Consider the following 14,022-nt stretch of genomic DNA (forward strand, 5'->3'; position numbering starts at 1 on the left):
AAATATCTGCTGAAACACCTGCGGGTAGAGACCCCATTCCCCCAGGTGCAGATCATGTCAACTGAGGAAGTCTGCTCCCCAATTGTCTACTCCCGGAATTAATATGGCGGAAATGGCCTTGGGATTCCGCTCCACCCAGAGGAGTATCTGTGACACCTCCCTTATTGCAGCTCTGCTGTTTGGACCTCCTTGTTGGTTTATGTACGCCATAGTTGGGGGTTTTCCGACCATACCTGTATGGCCTGATACTGAAGGATATAATGAGGTCAGCAGAAGGTCATTGTAAATCGCCCTGAGTTCCAAAACATTTATCGTAAGGGAAGCCTCTTGATCAGACCACCTTCACTGGAACCGAGCCCCTAGGTTCACTTCACCCTAACCATGGAGGCTTGCATCCGTTGTCAACAGAATCCAATGTTGAATTCCGAAGTGTCAACACTCCGGGAGGGAGATCAGCAACCACCATAAAAGGGAAATCCTGGAGTTTGGTGAAAGGCATATCTTCTGGCGCATGTGCAGATGTGACCCAGACCATCTGTCCAGCAGATCCAGCTGGAATGGTCATGCATGAAATTTTCTGTACCGAATTGCTTTGTAGGAGACCATCATCTTTCCCAGTAAGCGTATGCAAAGATGTACCGAGATTTTGTTCAGCTTCAAAATGGAACGTACCATTGTCTGAATTATCTTTGCCTTGTCCATAGGAAGGAACACCTTCTGAGACACCGTGTTCAGTATCATTACCAGGAACTGAAGCCTCTGCGTAGGTTCTAGGTGGGATTTCTGCAGATTGAAAACCCACCCATGATCCGTGAGTAGTTGTGTTGGAAGGCTGATCTTTTCCATCAACTGTGCTCTGAATATAGGGGGTAATTCCAAGTTGATCGCAGCAGGAATTCTGTTAGCAACTGGGCAAAACCATGTGCACTGCAGGGGAGGCAGATATAACATGTGCAGAGAGAGTTAGATTTGGGTGTGGTGTGTTCAATCTGCAATCTAATTTGCAGTGTAAAAATAAAGCAGCCAGTATTTACCCTGCACAGAAATAAAATAACCCACCCAAATCTAACTCTCTCTGCACATGTTATATCTGCCCCCACTGCAGTGCACATGGTTTTGCCCAACTGCTAAAAAATTTCCTGCTGCGATCAACTTGGAATTACCCCCAGAGCCATTATGAGGAGATCGTCCAAGAATGGAACGATGTTCACTTCCTGCTTGCGGAGTTGTAGCAACATCTCTGGCATCACCCCTGATAACACCATCAGTGCCGATGAGAGACCAAAAGGCAAGGCCTGAACCTGGTAGTGACTGTCATGCAGTGCAAACTTGAGGTAAGCCTGAAGAAACGGCCATATTGGGATGTGAAGATACGCATCCTTAATATCCAGAGAAACCAGGAATTCCCCTTCTTCCATGTCACACTTGGCTTGAGTTGGGGATCTGACGACTGATAATTGACTGAGGGAGCAGCTATCGACAAAGGAAGGAAACAAGGTGGCTGAATGCAGTTCTTATTCATGGATTGAACACTTAGGCCCGAAGATGTAGAGCGGTAGGCAATGAGGACAATGACCAAGAATGATACACTGAAGACAGAGGAATTCAGTTTTAATGAGACCACAATCATACACAACGACTAGGAGAGATGTCTGAGTGAATTTTGAAAGACGAAAGGTTCATGACTTGTAAACGATGCTGAAGAATACTGAATGAAGAAGTGACTTGTGATTTTTAAACAATGCTGAAGAGAGGATCGCTGTGAGCACCATCAGCAAATGGAGACCCTCTACCAGATAGAGGGCCCAGTGGTTAAACCACAAGAGCAGGTGGACTGGGAGCAAAGGACTGCAATAACAGAACTGACCACCAGGCGGACACAACAGAACCAGGCTACCAGGGGTTAACCTGGGAGCGCAGGGCACCTTACAGCAGCAAGTAACTTGAAGTACTGGCAACATAGCTAAGCATCAACCCCTTTTTATAAGGTATGCATGTACCGGATTGGCTGGATGCGAACTGGGATACCTATTGTCTTAGATTGGTCTGCAACATGGTGGATCACTGCACAGAGGACACATATGGAACCAGCACACACCCACTACCTCTGGCCTAAGCCTCCCAGATGCTGCACTCCAGCAACAGGACATTTGGAAACAGACACCTCTGGCTGCCATGCTCCGCTCCCCAGGACCCGGCCTCCAGACACCCGGCAGCCGCACCAGAGGACCTCGCTGCTGTAGCTCCTATCCATCACAGCGACACCAGTCAGCTATGAGGAAGCTAAGAGTTAGGCCGCAGGGACCAGAACCGGTGGTAAGACTCCGGATGCTGACAGTACCCCCTTTTTAGGGTGATCTCCGAACACCCACGCTGCTTAGTGGGATTCTTGGCATGAAAGTCACAACTCAGTCTTGGAGCATGAACATCCTCTGCAGCCACCCAAGATCTTTCCTCCGGACCATATCCTCTCCAATCTATGAGATACTGGATACGACCATACCTCTTGTGGAAGTCAAGAAACTTTTGAACCGCGAATTCCTCATTTTGAGCAGCTTGAACCTTGGGAGGTTAAGGGAAAGCTGCCCAAAAATAATTTAGTACAAGAGGCTTTAGTAGAGAAATGTGAAAGGCATTGGGAATTTTCAAATAGGGAGGCAGTTTCACCTTGTAAGAAACAGGATTCAACACTCTTTTAATAGGATACGGACAATGAATCTTGGAGCAAACTTTTGGTAGGAACTTTGAGTCTGAGGTTTCTGGTGGATATCCAAACACGATCTCCCACTTTGAGACTAGGAACAGCCCTACGTTTCTGATCAGCATAGGTCTTTTATTTCTGGGAAGCCTTAAGTAGCGCCTTATGAATTTGTCTCCAAATCTTAGTGAACTGACGAAAAGCGGATTCAGCAGCAGGAACCTCAAGAGGTGGGAGAGGAAGGAACTCGTGGATGAAAACTATAGTTAATTAAGAAAGGAGTGGAATTGGTAGAAGAATGATATAGTTTATTGTATGCAAACTCAGCAAATGGGAGGTAATCCATCCAGTCTTCTTGAGCAGGGGACATGAACATCCGTAAGAAAGTTTCCAGATCTTGGTCGACTCTTTCAGTCTGTCCGTCAGTCTGGTGATGGTAGGCTGAAGAGAAGTTCAACTTGATTTCTAGGACAGAGCTTAGAGCTTTCCAGAACTTGGCGACGAATTGAGGACCCTGATCAGAAACTAGTTCCTGTGGAAGGCCATGCAAATGAAAATTCTATGAGAAAAACAATTTGGATAGCTGAGGAGCAAAGGGAAGACCGGTGAGAGGTATGAAGTAAGCCATCTTTGAAAATCATTCCACAATGACCCAAATGGTGTTGTGCCCTCTGGAGACTGGCAAATCGGTTATGAAATCCATAGAGATGTGAGTCCAAGGCTTTTGAGGTGTTGGAAGTGGATGAATAAGACCCGAGGGAGATGTTCGTGAACTTTTATGTTGAACACACTTGGAACAGGCTGCTACAAATTCAAAGACATCCGTTTTAAGATGAGGCCACCAGAAGAATTGCTGAATGAACTTGAGAGTCTTAAGACTACCGGCATGACCCATGAAAGATGAAGAATGAGCCCACGTAAGCAATTTCCTGCACAATTTTTGGTGCTACAAAAGTTCTTCCCGGAGGAGGTAGAGGAACAATACGAGTTGAAGCAAATGAAGCCAGATTCAGAATAAATTGTTTCTCAGAGGAGTTGAGTGAATCATCCATTTGAAAAGAATGAGAAAGTGCATCTGCTCTTCGATTTAAGGTTCCTGGGCGGTTAAAGAGTTTGAAGGAGAACCGAGAGAAGAAGAGAGCCCACCTGGCTTGCCATGGGTTTAAACAACGAGTTTAAGCAATGGGTTTAAGCCATCATGGAAGGACTTGGAGAAGACGGAATGGGAGAAGATTCTGATTGATCAGGACTGGGGCTCAATGTTAGTTGATTAGGAAGAAGAAAAGGTCTCAAGTCAGTTTGAGAGGTTTCCTGTTGAGGACGAGGTTTAGCTTTCTTATGAGATGATTTTCCAGTTCTGCCCATTCTTCAGCATAACATTACGGAGATTAGAGAACAAGGTCAGGAGGCCAGTAGCGACATAGCAGAAGTATTGAAGTGTGGAAATAGGGAGACATCAGTGAGCGTAGATCCCCAGTGGCCATCGGTTACAGAAACATTGTGAGGTCAGTTGTTTATGGGTAATAGCAAGAAGATGCCATCCTTGGGCGGTAAAGTAATTTATAGGAGTCAGAAACTGGAGCCTGCTACTGTCCTGGACATATGGACTGTTACGCCATAGCTTTACTGATGCCCCAAGAGCTCTAATTGGATCTTCATGGGATTGAGGGGAGCAGGAAGAAAAAAAAAACAGCAGCAGTCATACAGTATGGAGGATGTAGTCAGCACAGTCTGCCATTAGAAGGAGTTGACATAGCAGGAGTGGGAGCCAGGCAATAATAATAATAAAAGCAGTTCAGACCAATTACTGCCCAGGTAGGGCCGCAGTGGCAGAAGTCCTTGCAGGAAATCACTGAGGCTGTAGTGAAGGGCACTGACCATGGGCTGGCAGTGTCTGTAGCTCCCAGAGAAGCGGCTGGTTTCAGGAGGGCATGTGGCTATATTGTCAGTTTTCAAGATGGCCACTAATTTGGGCAGGGAAGCCCAAATTAGAAAAAATCTGGCCGGCTATGGCGGGTGAGCCAGGTCAGTAATAAGACAGGAGAGGAGAGGGTACTAGGATGCAGTGACACAGGGTAGCGTATCTGGCTGCATAGGAATTCCACGTGTATGTCCTCTATAATTCACAGCTCCGCTAGATTCCCCCATAGCACCATGGGTTAGGAGGAGAGGTGGAGATGCTGGAACACTGCTTGAGTGATGACAGGCAAGCACTCTGTGTATTACCCGTTGCCACGAGTCTAGGCTTCAACGGCCGGAAAGTAGAAGGCAGGCTGCGGGCGGGTGAGCTAACTAACCTGACGCGTCCCTGCTGAGACCACCAATCCCCATAGTATGCGCCGCATCAGATGCCGGGAGAGCAGCTCCACTCCATGTCTCCAGCCGCGGTTACAGATGATCCCCAGTCAGCCTCTCCACACGACTCCAACAGCACAGCTAGGCACAAGAGTGGACAGGGCGCACAGCCCTCAGTGAGTAGCAGCGCTACCTCGCTGAGGTCCGGTCCGCGGTGGGATCACTGCACAACTTCAGTCTGCAGCTTCAGATCCGGGTGTAGGCCGCAACCTGCAAAAGCCAAATGAATGGCTCCCCGGCTCTGCAACCTTCACACCAGGGTGTCAAAACACAAAGAGGGACAAGAAAGGGCCCGAAAGAGCCGTAGGGCAGCTGTAAAAGGCAGAAAGGACCTATATAAGCAGGAGCTCCTTTATCCTGCTTCCTGCTGCCTTTCCAGTCAGGCCACACCCCCCGTGACATCATTTATTGATGTTGAAAACAAAAGTAATGTAGATTTTCACACCAATCTAAGACTTGCGAATCTACTTTGGGAGCCACCTCCCTTTTTTTTAAACAGACCACAGCTGGACGAGGATAATTGGAATTCCATTTCTTGGAATTCTAACTTCCTACTGGGCGTAAACCCAAAATTTCCATCAGCTGTTTTGGGATGTTTAAACACAGTTGCCTTAGCTTTTATAGTTTTTAATACAGGCTCTGCTGCCTCTTCTAAGGATAGAATGGCTTACATAGCACTAATTAGCTCAGATGATATGTACACTGAGCTGAGACCTTCCGAAGTGCAATGAGTCCTCATCCTCCAACCAATCCTCATCTAAAACATGTGTAGACTGTGAAGATGTTGTATCATGTCTATGTGATTTACTTGCCACCAGCCTTTCAGGCTGCTTTTTTGAGAGGCTGACAATTCCCTAGGTGTATAAACCTCAGAATGAATGTTGCATGTAAGTGTTATAGGGAAATCTATCACTGGTATAGGAGCTGGTATAAACTGCTCAGCTACATTGGATAATGTCTGTGCAAAGTAGCCCATGAAGGTTCACCAGAACCTGTGCCTGCCTCACTGTACACGTTGGTAAGAGTTGTCGCGACGCGGTCGGGAGTTGTTGGAGCGACTCTAAGGTGCGTATAAGATGCTTTATAGAAAGATCACTAAATAAAAAAATAGTAATACTATAAAATAAAATAAGAAAACTTATGGCTGCTAAAAAAAACAGCAGCCCTCTGACCATGGTCCGGCTCCTGCTGCACCAAACAAAAAACTGATTTGCCTGAGCCAGGAGGCGGGGATATATGGACAGGCCCGTTGCATGCTGGGAGGCCGAATGCTTTGACCGTTTTTTGCAAATCTGCTGTCACGTCATCATATCCCAATGTTATCCTGTGGATAATCTGTGGACCCTGCCAGAGAAAGATATATATATTTAAGAGGATAGAATTTGATCGGTGTTGTTACACTGTTTTGTTGGCAGGTTAATTGATACTTTTGTCCTCATTGGTTACTATAGGTCAAGTGGACGAGGTTCTCTCCGTGTCCCTGGACGTAGCGTGTTGGATGACGTCACTTTGATGCGCTGGAGTGCGCAACGGATGGCGACATGGACATTCCACCGGGTATATTAGGAGAGTGGTTGTATGTCTCTTTTGTTCTACACCCTGATGAAAATGCCGCGAATAGAGCATTGAAACGTTGGTACACTAAACCTGCATGGTCTATTTATTCTGAGTGCCGCCTTGTATGGATTCTACAGTACGTTGCACCAACTGATGCAACCTGGTTTGGAGGGCACCGGCTATTGATTCTTTAATATTTTCTTCAGGTTTCTTTTTCAGATGGAACCATGGGTCGTGCACGTGATGCAACTCGGAAAAGGGAGCCATTGGTTTTGGCCGAGACCGGCATTTGTTTGTTGGTGATCCCTTGTAGACAGTGAGTAGTATCCATCTACAGTGGAAGAAGCATGGACACCAAGAATCTCAGCGGGGGAATAGTGGGCGAAGTAGATCATGACAAATCGGGACCACAGGCATTTAGGGTGCCTAGCAACCACCAATTGTTCCAAATGCATCAGGAACTGCACCAACAGTACAATGCCGGACCCGCCAAGCAGTCCCACAGTCCCAGATCTGGTGAATTGGAGGGCCACGTGAGATGGTGGCACGTCAGACTGGTGCTCTGAAAACCAATCCGAGCCTTCCGGCCACTGTTCCACCACTGAGAACATACCTAAAGTCTAACACTAATGCGATAGCTGTTTTTATGGTAATTATTTTGGACAATAGAGTAGGACCTGCAGTATAGCGGGGTCCCTTGTCGGGGGCTGTAGGCTTAAATGCACTGAGCAATACATGAACTAAAACTCCACTGTTTATTATTGTTAGTTAAAATAGTGAGTGCAAGACACATTTATGTATGTAGTAAGGCTACTGGGAGACCTTAGATTGAGCAATATTGGATCTGGCCATTACATTCCCTAAAGTCATAACCTCAGAACTGCACAGAGCAGGAACTATTATTCACAAGTAATTAGGAATGTGTTCATCATGAACAAGTCCACAATTACCGTCTGAAGGTTATACAATTATTTCAAGTCTGCACAACTGATATTTGAGAATAAAGCCTTTAACAGAAAACTCCCCTGAAGAAGTCACTATTGACGAAACACGTTGGGTGACATGCAATTTGGATTTAGAGTGAATTGGAGTGGATAAGAACAAGCCCACCCATGCAAGGGTGACAACAAGTGCAAAACGCTTGTCTTATGATTATACAGATATGTACTTGTGATAAGCTTTTAATCTGTTTTACTTGAAGTTCTAGATTCAAATTTCATTTTATTTCTGAATCTTATACGAATTGTATTTGGTGAGCTCAGGTCTACTGTATAGCAGGAAATATTTTATACCTGCATCATCTAACAAAATGCATATAAATTAGGCACTCCACAAAAAACAATACTAATTATATTATATACATACATATATACACATTTATATATAATCACTAATAATAAACTTCTGCTTGTTACTTTTAATAACATTATAGTGTTGTGTGTAATAACTCTCTACATGTGATGTTTGTCATGGATAGCCTTGTGTTAGAGACACCCAACTGAGAACAGGGCTGATGGCGGAGGAGGGTGTAGGATAAGAGATTGCTGTAGTGACTGAGCAATGAGAATATGTGACTTCTGTATTAAGTGTTTATTACTCACCTGTGCTGATATCTGTAGGGATCTCCTCCTCCTTACACTGTTGATTACCCCTCACATACGTCTCTTCTTCTCCCTCTATATCTTCTGCCTTCATATCAGTCACATACGTCTCTTCTTCTCCCTCTATATCTTCTGCCTTTATATCAGTCACATACGTCTCTTCTTCTGCCTCTGTATCTTCTGCCTTTATATCAGTCACATACGTCTCTTCTTCTCCCTCTATATCTTCTACCTTCATATCAGTCACATACGTCTCTTCTCCCTCTATATCTTCTGCCTTTATATCAGTCACATACGTCTCTTCTTCTCCCTCTGTATCTTCTGCCTTTATATCAGTCACATACGTCTCTTCTTCTCCCTCTATATCTTCTACCTTCATATCAGTCACATACGTCTCTTCTCCCTCTATATCTTCTGCCTTTATATCAGTCACATACGTCTCTTCTTCTCCCTCTGTATCTTCTGCCTTTATATCAGTCACATACGTCTCTTCTTCTCCCTCTATACCTTCTGCCTTTATATCAGTCACATATGTCTCTTCTCCCTCTATATCTTCTGCCTTTATATCAGTCACATACGTCTCTTCTTCTCCCTCTGTATCTTCTGCCTTTATATCAGTCACATACGTCTCTTCTTCTCCCTCTGTATCTTCTGCCTTCATATCAGTCGCATACGTCTCTTCTTCTCCCTCTATATCTTCTGCCTTTATATCAGTCACATACGTCTCTTCTTCTCCCTCTATATCTTCTGCCTTTATATCAGTCACATACGTCTCTTCTTCTCCCTCTGTATCTTCTGCCTTTATATCAGTCACATACGTCTCTTCTTCTCCCTCTATATCTTCTGCCTTTATATCAGTCACATACGTCTCTTCTTCTCCCTCTGTATCTTCTGTCTTTATATCAGTCACATACGTCTCTTCTTCTCTCTCTATATCTTCTGCCTTTATATCAGTCACATACATCTCTTCTTCTCCCTCTATATCTTCTGCCTTTATATCAGTCACATACGTCTCTTCTTCTCCCTCTGTAACTTCTGCCTTTATATCAGTCACATACGTCTCTTCCTCTCCCTTTATGTTTTCTGTTTTAATATCAGACAGACGTTCTACCTAAAAAAACAAAAAACACTATAATGACATTTGCATACAGTCAGATGAAACTAAGGTGAAACAGTATAATATCAGTGTATAAGACACACACAGCTCCTCTACAGATCATATAGTGACAGTCACTTTGGAATATTGGGGAGACCCTAAATCCCACCTACCTGATCCTCCTGTGGGATCCTGTGATTCTCCTCTGTACAGTCCTGGGAATACAGAGGACGGGGACATCTCTCTGGGGTATCTCTGTTACTGGGTCCATCTGTAGGAGACACACAGTGACTGAGTACAGTGTATATATGTGATTATCAGGTGATGTGCGTATATAGGGGGCCCCCATACCTGCTCTCCCCTGTACAATACATGACAGTCTCCTCTTACCCAGTGATGTGAGGGGCCGGTGATTCTCCATCATCACGTCCTTGTACAGACCCCTGTGTTCCTCTATATACTCCTCCTCCTGCATGGAGACATAGACAGTGACATCCTGACACCTTATAGGAACCTGACACACACAGTGATACAGTCATCACCCAGACACATCCCCCTGTGTTACTGTATAATGCCCCATTCCCAGCAGTCACCTCTCCAGTCATCATCCAGACACGTCCCCTGGTGTCACTGTATAATGTCCCATTCCCAGCAGTCACCTCTCCAGTCATCACCCAGACACATCCCCTGATGTTACTGTATAATGCCCCATTCCCAGCAGTCACCTCTCCAGTCATCACCCAGACACATCCCCTGGTGTTACTGTATAATGTCCCATTCCCAGCAGTCACCTCTCCAGTCATCACCCAGACACGTCCCCCGGAGTTACTGTATAATTTCCCATTTCCAGCTGTCACCTCTCAAGTCATCACCCAGACTCATCCCCTGGTGTTACTGTATAATGCCCCATTCTCAGCAGTCACCTCTCCAGTCATCACCCAGACACATCCCCTGGTGTTACTGTATAATGTCCCATTCCCAGCAGTCACCTCTCCAGTTATCACCCAGACACATCCACTGGTGTTACTGTATAATGTCCCATTCCCAGCAGTCACCTCTCCAGTCATCACCCAGACACATCCCCTGGTGTTACTGTATAATGTCCCATTCCCAGCAGTCACCTCTCCAGTCATCACCCAGACACATCCCCTGGTGTTACTGTATAATGTCCCATTCCCAGCAGTCACCTCTCCAGTCATCACCCAGACACATCCCCTGGTGTTACTGTATAATATCCCATTCCCAGTCACCTCTCCAATCATCACCCAGACATGTCCCCCGGTGTTACTGTATAATGTCCCATTTCCGGCAGTCACCTCTCCAGTCATCACCCAGACACGTCCCCTGGTGTTACTGTATAATGTCCCATTCCCAGCAGTCACCTCTCCAGTCATCACCCAGACACATTCCCTGGTGTTACTGTATAATGTCCCATTCCCAGTAGTCACCTCTCCAGTCATCACCCAGACTCATCCCCTGGTGTTACTGTATAATGTCCCATTCCCAGCAGTCACCTCTCCAGTCATCACCCAGACACATCCCCTGGTGTTACTGTATAATGTCCCATTCCCAGCAGTCACCTCTCCAGTCATCACCCAGACACATCCCCTGGTGTTACTGTATAATGTCCCATTCCCAGCAGTCACCTCTCCAGTCATCACCCAGACACATCCCCTGGTGTTACTGTATAATGTCCCATTCCCAGCAGTCACCTCTCCAGTCATCACCCAAACACGTCCCCTGATGTTACTGTATAATGTCCCATTCCCAGCAGTCACCTCTCCAGTCATCACCCAGACACGTCCCCTGGTGTTACTGTATAATGCCCCATTCCCCGCAGTCACCTCTCCAGTCATCACCCAGACACATCCCCTGGTGTTACTGTATAATGTCCCATTCCCAGCAGTCACCTCTCCAGTCATCACCCAGACACATCCCCTGGTGTTACTGTATAATGCCCCATTCCCAGCAGTCACCTCTCCAGTCATCACCCAGACACATCCCCTGGTGTTACTGTATAATGCCCCATTCCCAGCAGTCACCTCTCCAGTCATCACCCAGACACGTCCCCCGGAGTTACTGTATAATGTCCCATTTCCCAGCAGTCACATCTCCAATCATCACCCAGACACGTCCCCTGGTGTTACTGTATAATGCTCCATTGCCAGCAGTCACCTCTCGAGTCATCACCCAGACACATCCCCCGGTGTTACTGTATAATGTCCCATTCCCAGCAGTCACCTCTCCAGTCATCACCCAGACACGTACCAGGGTGTTACTGTATAATGCCCCATTCCCAGCAGTCACCTCTCCAGTCATCACCCAAACACGTCCCCTGATGTTACTGTATAATGTCCCATTCCCAGCAGTCACCTCTCCAGTCATCACCCAGACACGTCCCCTGGTGTTACTGTATAATGCCCCATTCCCCGCAGTCACCTCTCCAGTCATCACCCAGACACATCCCCTGGTGTTACTGTATAATGTCCCATTCCCAGCAGTCACCTCTCCAGTCATCACCCAGACACATCCCCTGGTGTTACTGTATAATGCCCCATTCCCAGCAGTCACCTCTCCAGTCATCACCCAGACACATCCCCTGGTGTTACTGTATAATGCCCCATTCCCAGCAGTCACCTCTCCAGTCATCACCCAGACACGTCCCCCGGAGTTACTGTATAATGTCCCATTTCCCAGCAGTCACATCTCCAATCATCACCCAGACACGTCCCCTGGTGTTACTGTATAATGCTCCATTGCCAGCAGTCACCTCTCGAGTCATCACCCAGACACATCCCCCGGTGTTACTGTATAATGTCCCATTCCCAGCAGTCACCTCTCCAGTCATCACCCAGACACGTACCAGGGTGTTACTGTATAATGCCCCATTCCCAGCAGTCACCTCTCCAGTCATCACCCAGACACGTCCCCTGGTGTTACTGTATAATGCCCCATTGCCAGCAGTCACCTCTCGAGTCATCACCCAGACACATCCCCCGGTGTTACTGTATAATGCCCCATTGCCAGCAGTCACCTCTCGAGTCATCACCCAGACACGTCCCCTGGTGTTACTGTATAATGTCCCATTCCCAGCAGTCATCTCTCCAGTCATCACCCAGACACATCCCCCGGTGTTACTGTATAATGCCCCATTCCCAGCAGTCACCTCTCGAGTCATCACCCAGACACGTCCCCCGGTGTTACTGTATAATGCCCCATTCCCAGCAGTCACCTCTCCAGTCATCACCCAGACACATCTCCTGGTGTTACTGTATAATGTCCCATTCCCAGCAGTCACCTCTCCAGTCATCACCCAGACACGTCTCCTGGTGTTACTGTATAATGTCCCATTCCCAGCAGTCACCTCTCCAGTCATCACCCAGACACATCCCCTGGTGTTACTGTATAATGTCCCATTCCCAGCAGCCACCTCTCCAGTCATCACCCAGACACATCCCCTGGTGTTACTGTATAATGCCCCACTCCCAGCAGTCACCTCTCCAGTCATCACCCAGACACATCCCCTGGTGTTACTGTATAATGCCCCATTCCCAGCAGTCACCTCTCCAGTCATCACCCAGACACATCCCCCGGTGTTACTGTATAATGCCCCATTCCCAGCAGTCACCTCTCCAGTCATCACCCAGACACATACATTGGTGTTACTGTATAATGTCCCAATCCCAGCAGTCACCTCTCCAGTCATCACCCAGACACATCCCCTGGTGTTACTGTATAATGTCCCATTCCCAGCAGTCACATCTCCAATCATCACCCAGACACATCCCACAGTGTTACTGTATAATGCCTCATTCCCGGCAGTCACCTCTCCAGTCATCACCCAGACACATCCCCTGGTGTTACTGTATAATGCCCCATTCCCAGCAGTCACCTCTCCAATCATCACCCAGACACTTCCCCTGGTGTTACTGTATAATGTCCCATTCCCAGCAGTCACCTCTCCAGCCATCACCCAGACACATCCCCTGGTGTTACTGTATAATGCCCCATTCCCAGCAGTCACCTCTCCAGCCATCACCCAGACACATCCCCTGGTGTTACTGTATAATGCCCCATTCCCAGCAGTCACCTCTCCAGTCAGCAGTGGAATGATCTTGTTGGTGAGTTTCTGGATCTTCTAGTCACTGTGTCTCTCATGTATCAGTGAGTGAGGTGGAGGCACCGTGATCGGGCTCTGGGACCTGCTCAGTCCTCCTGACACATGCGCATGGCTGCTGGGTGTCTCACGCTCACTAGATGTCTTCTTCACACCTCTGTGAAATGGGGGAGACATAAATATCACTGTAAATATCCCCTCACCTCCACAGTCATGTCCCTGTACTATTACTATAGATAATAGGATTTTGGTACTTACCAAATAAATCCTTTTCTTTGAATCCACAGGGGGCACTGGAGTACTCTTGGGATATGGACGGTGCGATAGCAGGGATAGGCACATTTATAAATGTAAATGTGTAACCCTCCTTCCCCCTCTATACTCCCAAGACGCCTAAGTGTTTTTTTTGCTGAGCCAAATAGGAGCGACAAAGAGGATGAACAACGGACAATTACATATAACATTATAACATAACGGACAATTAAAAAGTTGACACAACAATAGATAACAATCACCTTAACATTTGAACAAGTCGGTGAAAATGTGTTAACATAAGAACTATTGAACTTACCACCAGCCAGGTGAAACTGCTCTGGGT

At 46.7% G+C, this 14,022-nt stretch overlaps 1 pseudogene; it reads right to left on the reverse strand.

Moving 5' to 3' along the window:
- LOC134983225 (zinc finger protein 271-like) overlaps window positions 1-13,576 on the reverse strand; it is a 152,442-nt pseudogene extending 138,866 nt beyond the window's left edge.
- Window positions 13,577-14,022: the final 446 nt, after the last annotated feature.

The sequence above is a fragment of the Pseudophryne corroboree genome (assembly GCF_028390025.1).
Source record: "Pseudophryne corroboree isolate aPseCor3 chromosome 3 unlocalized genomic scaffold, aPseCor3.hap2 SUPER_3_unloc_10, whole genome shotgun sequence".
NCBI classification, from domain to species: Eukaryota; Metazoa; Chordata; class Amphibia; order Anura; family Myobatrachidae; genus Pseudophryne; species Pseudophryne corroboree.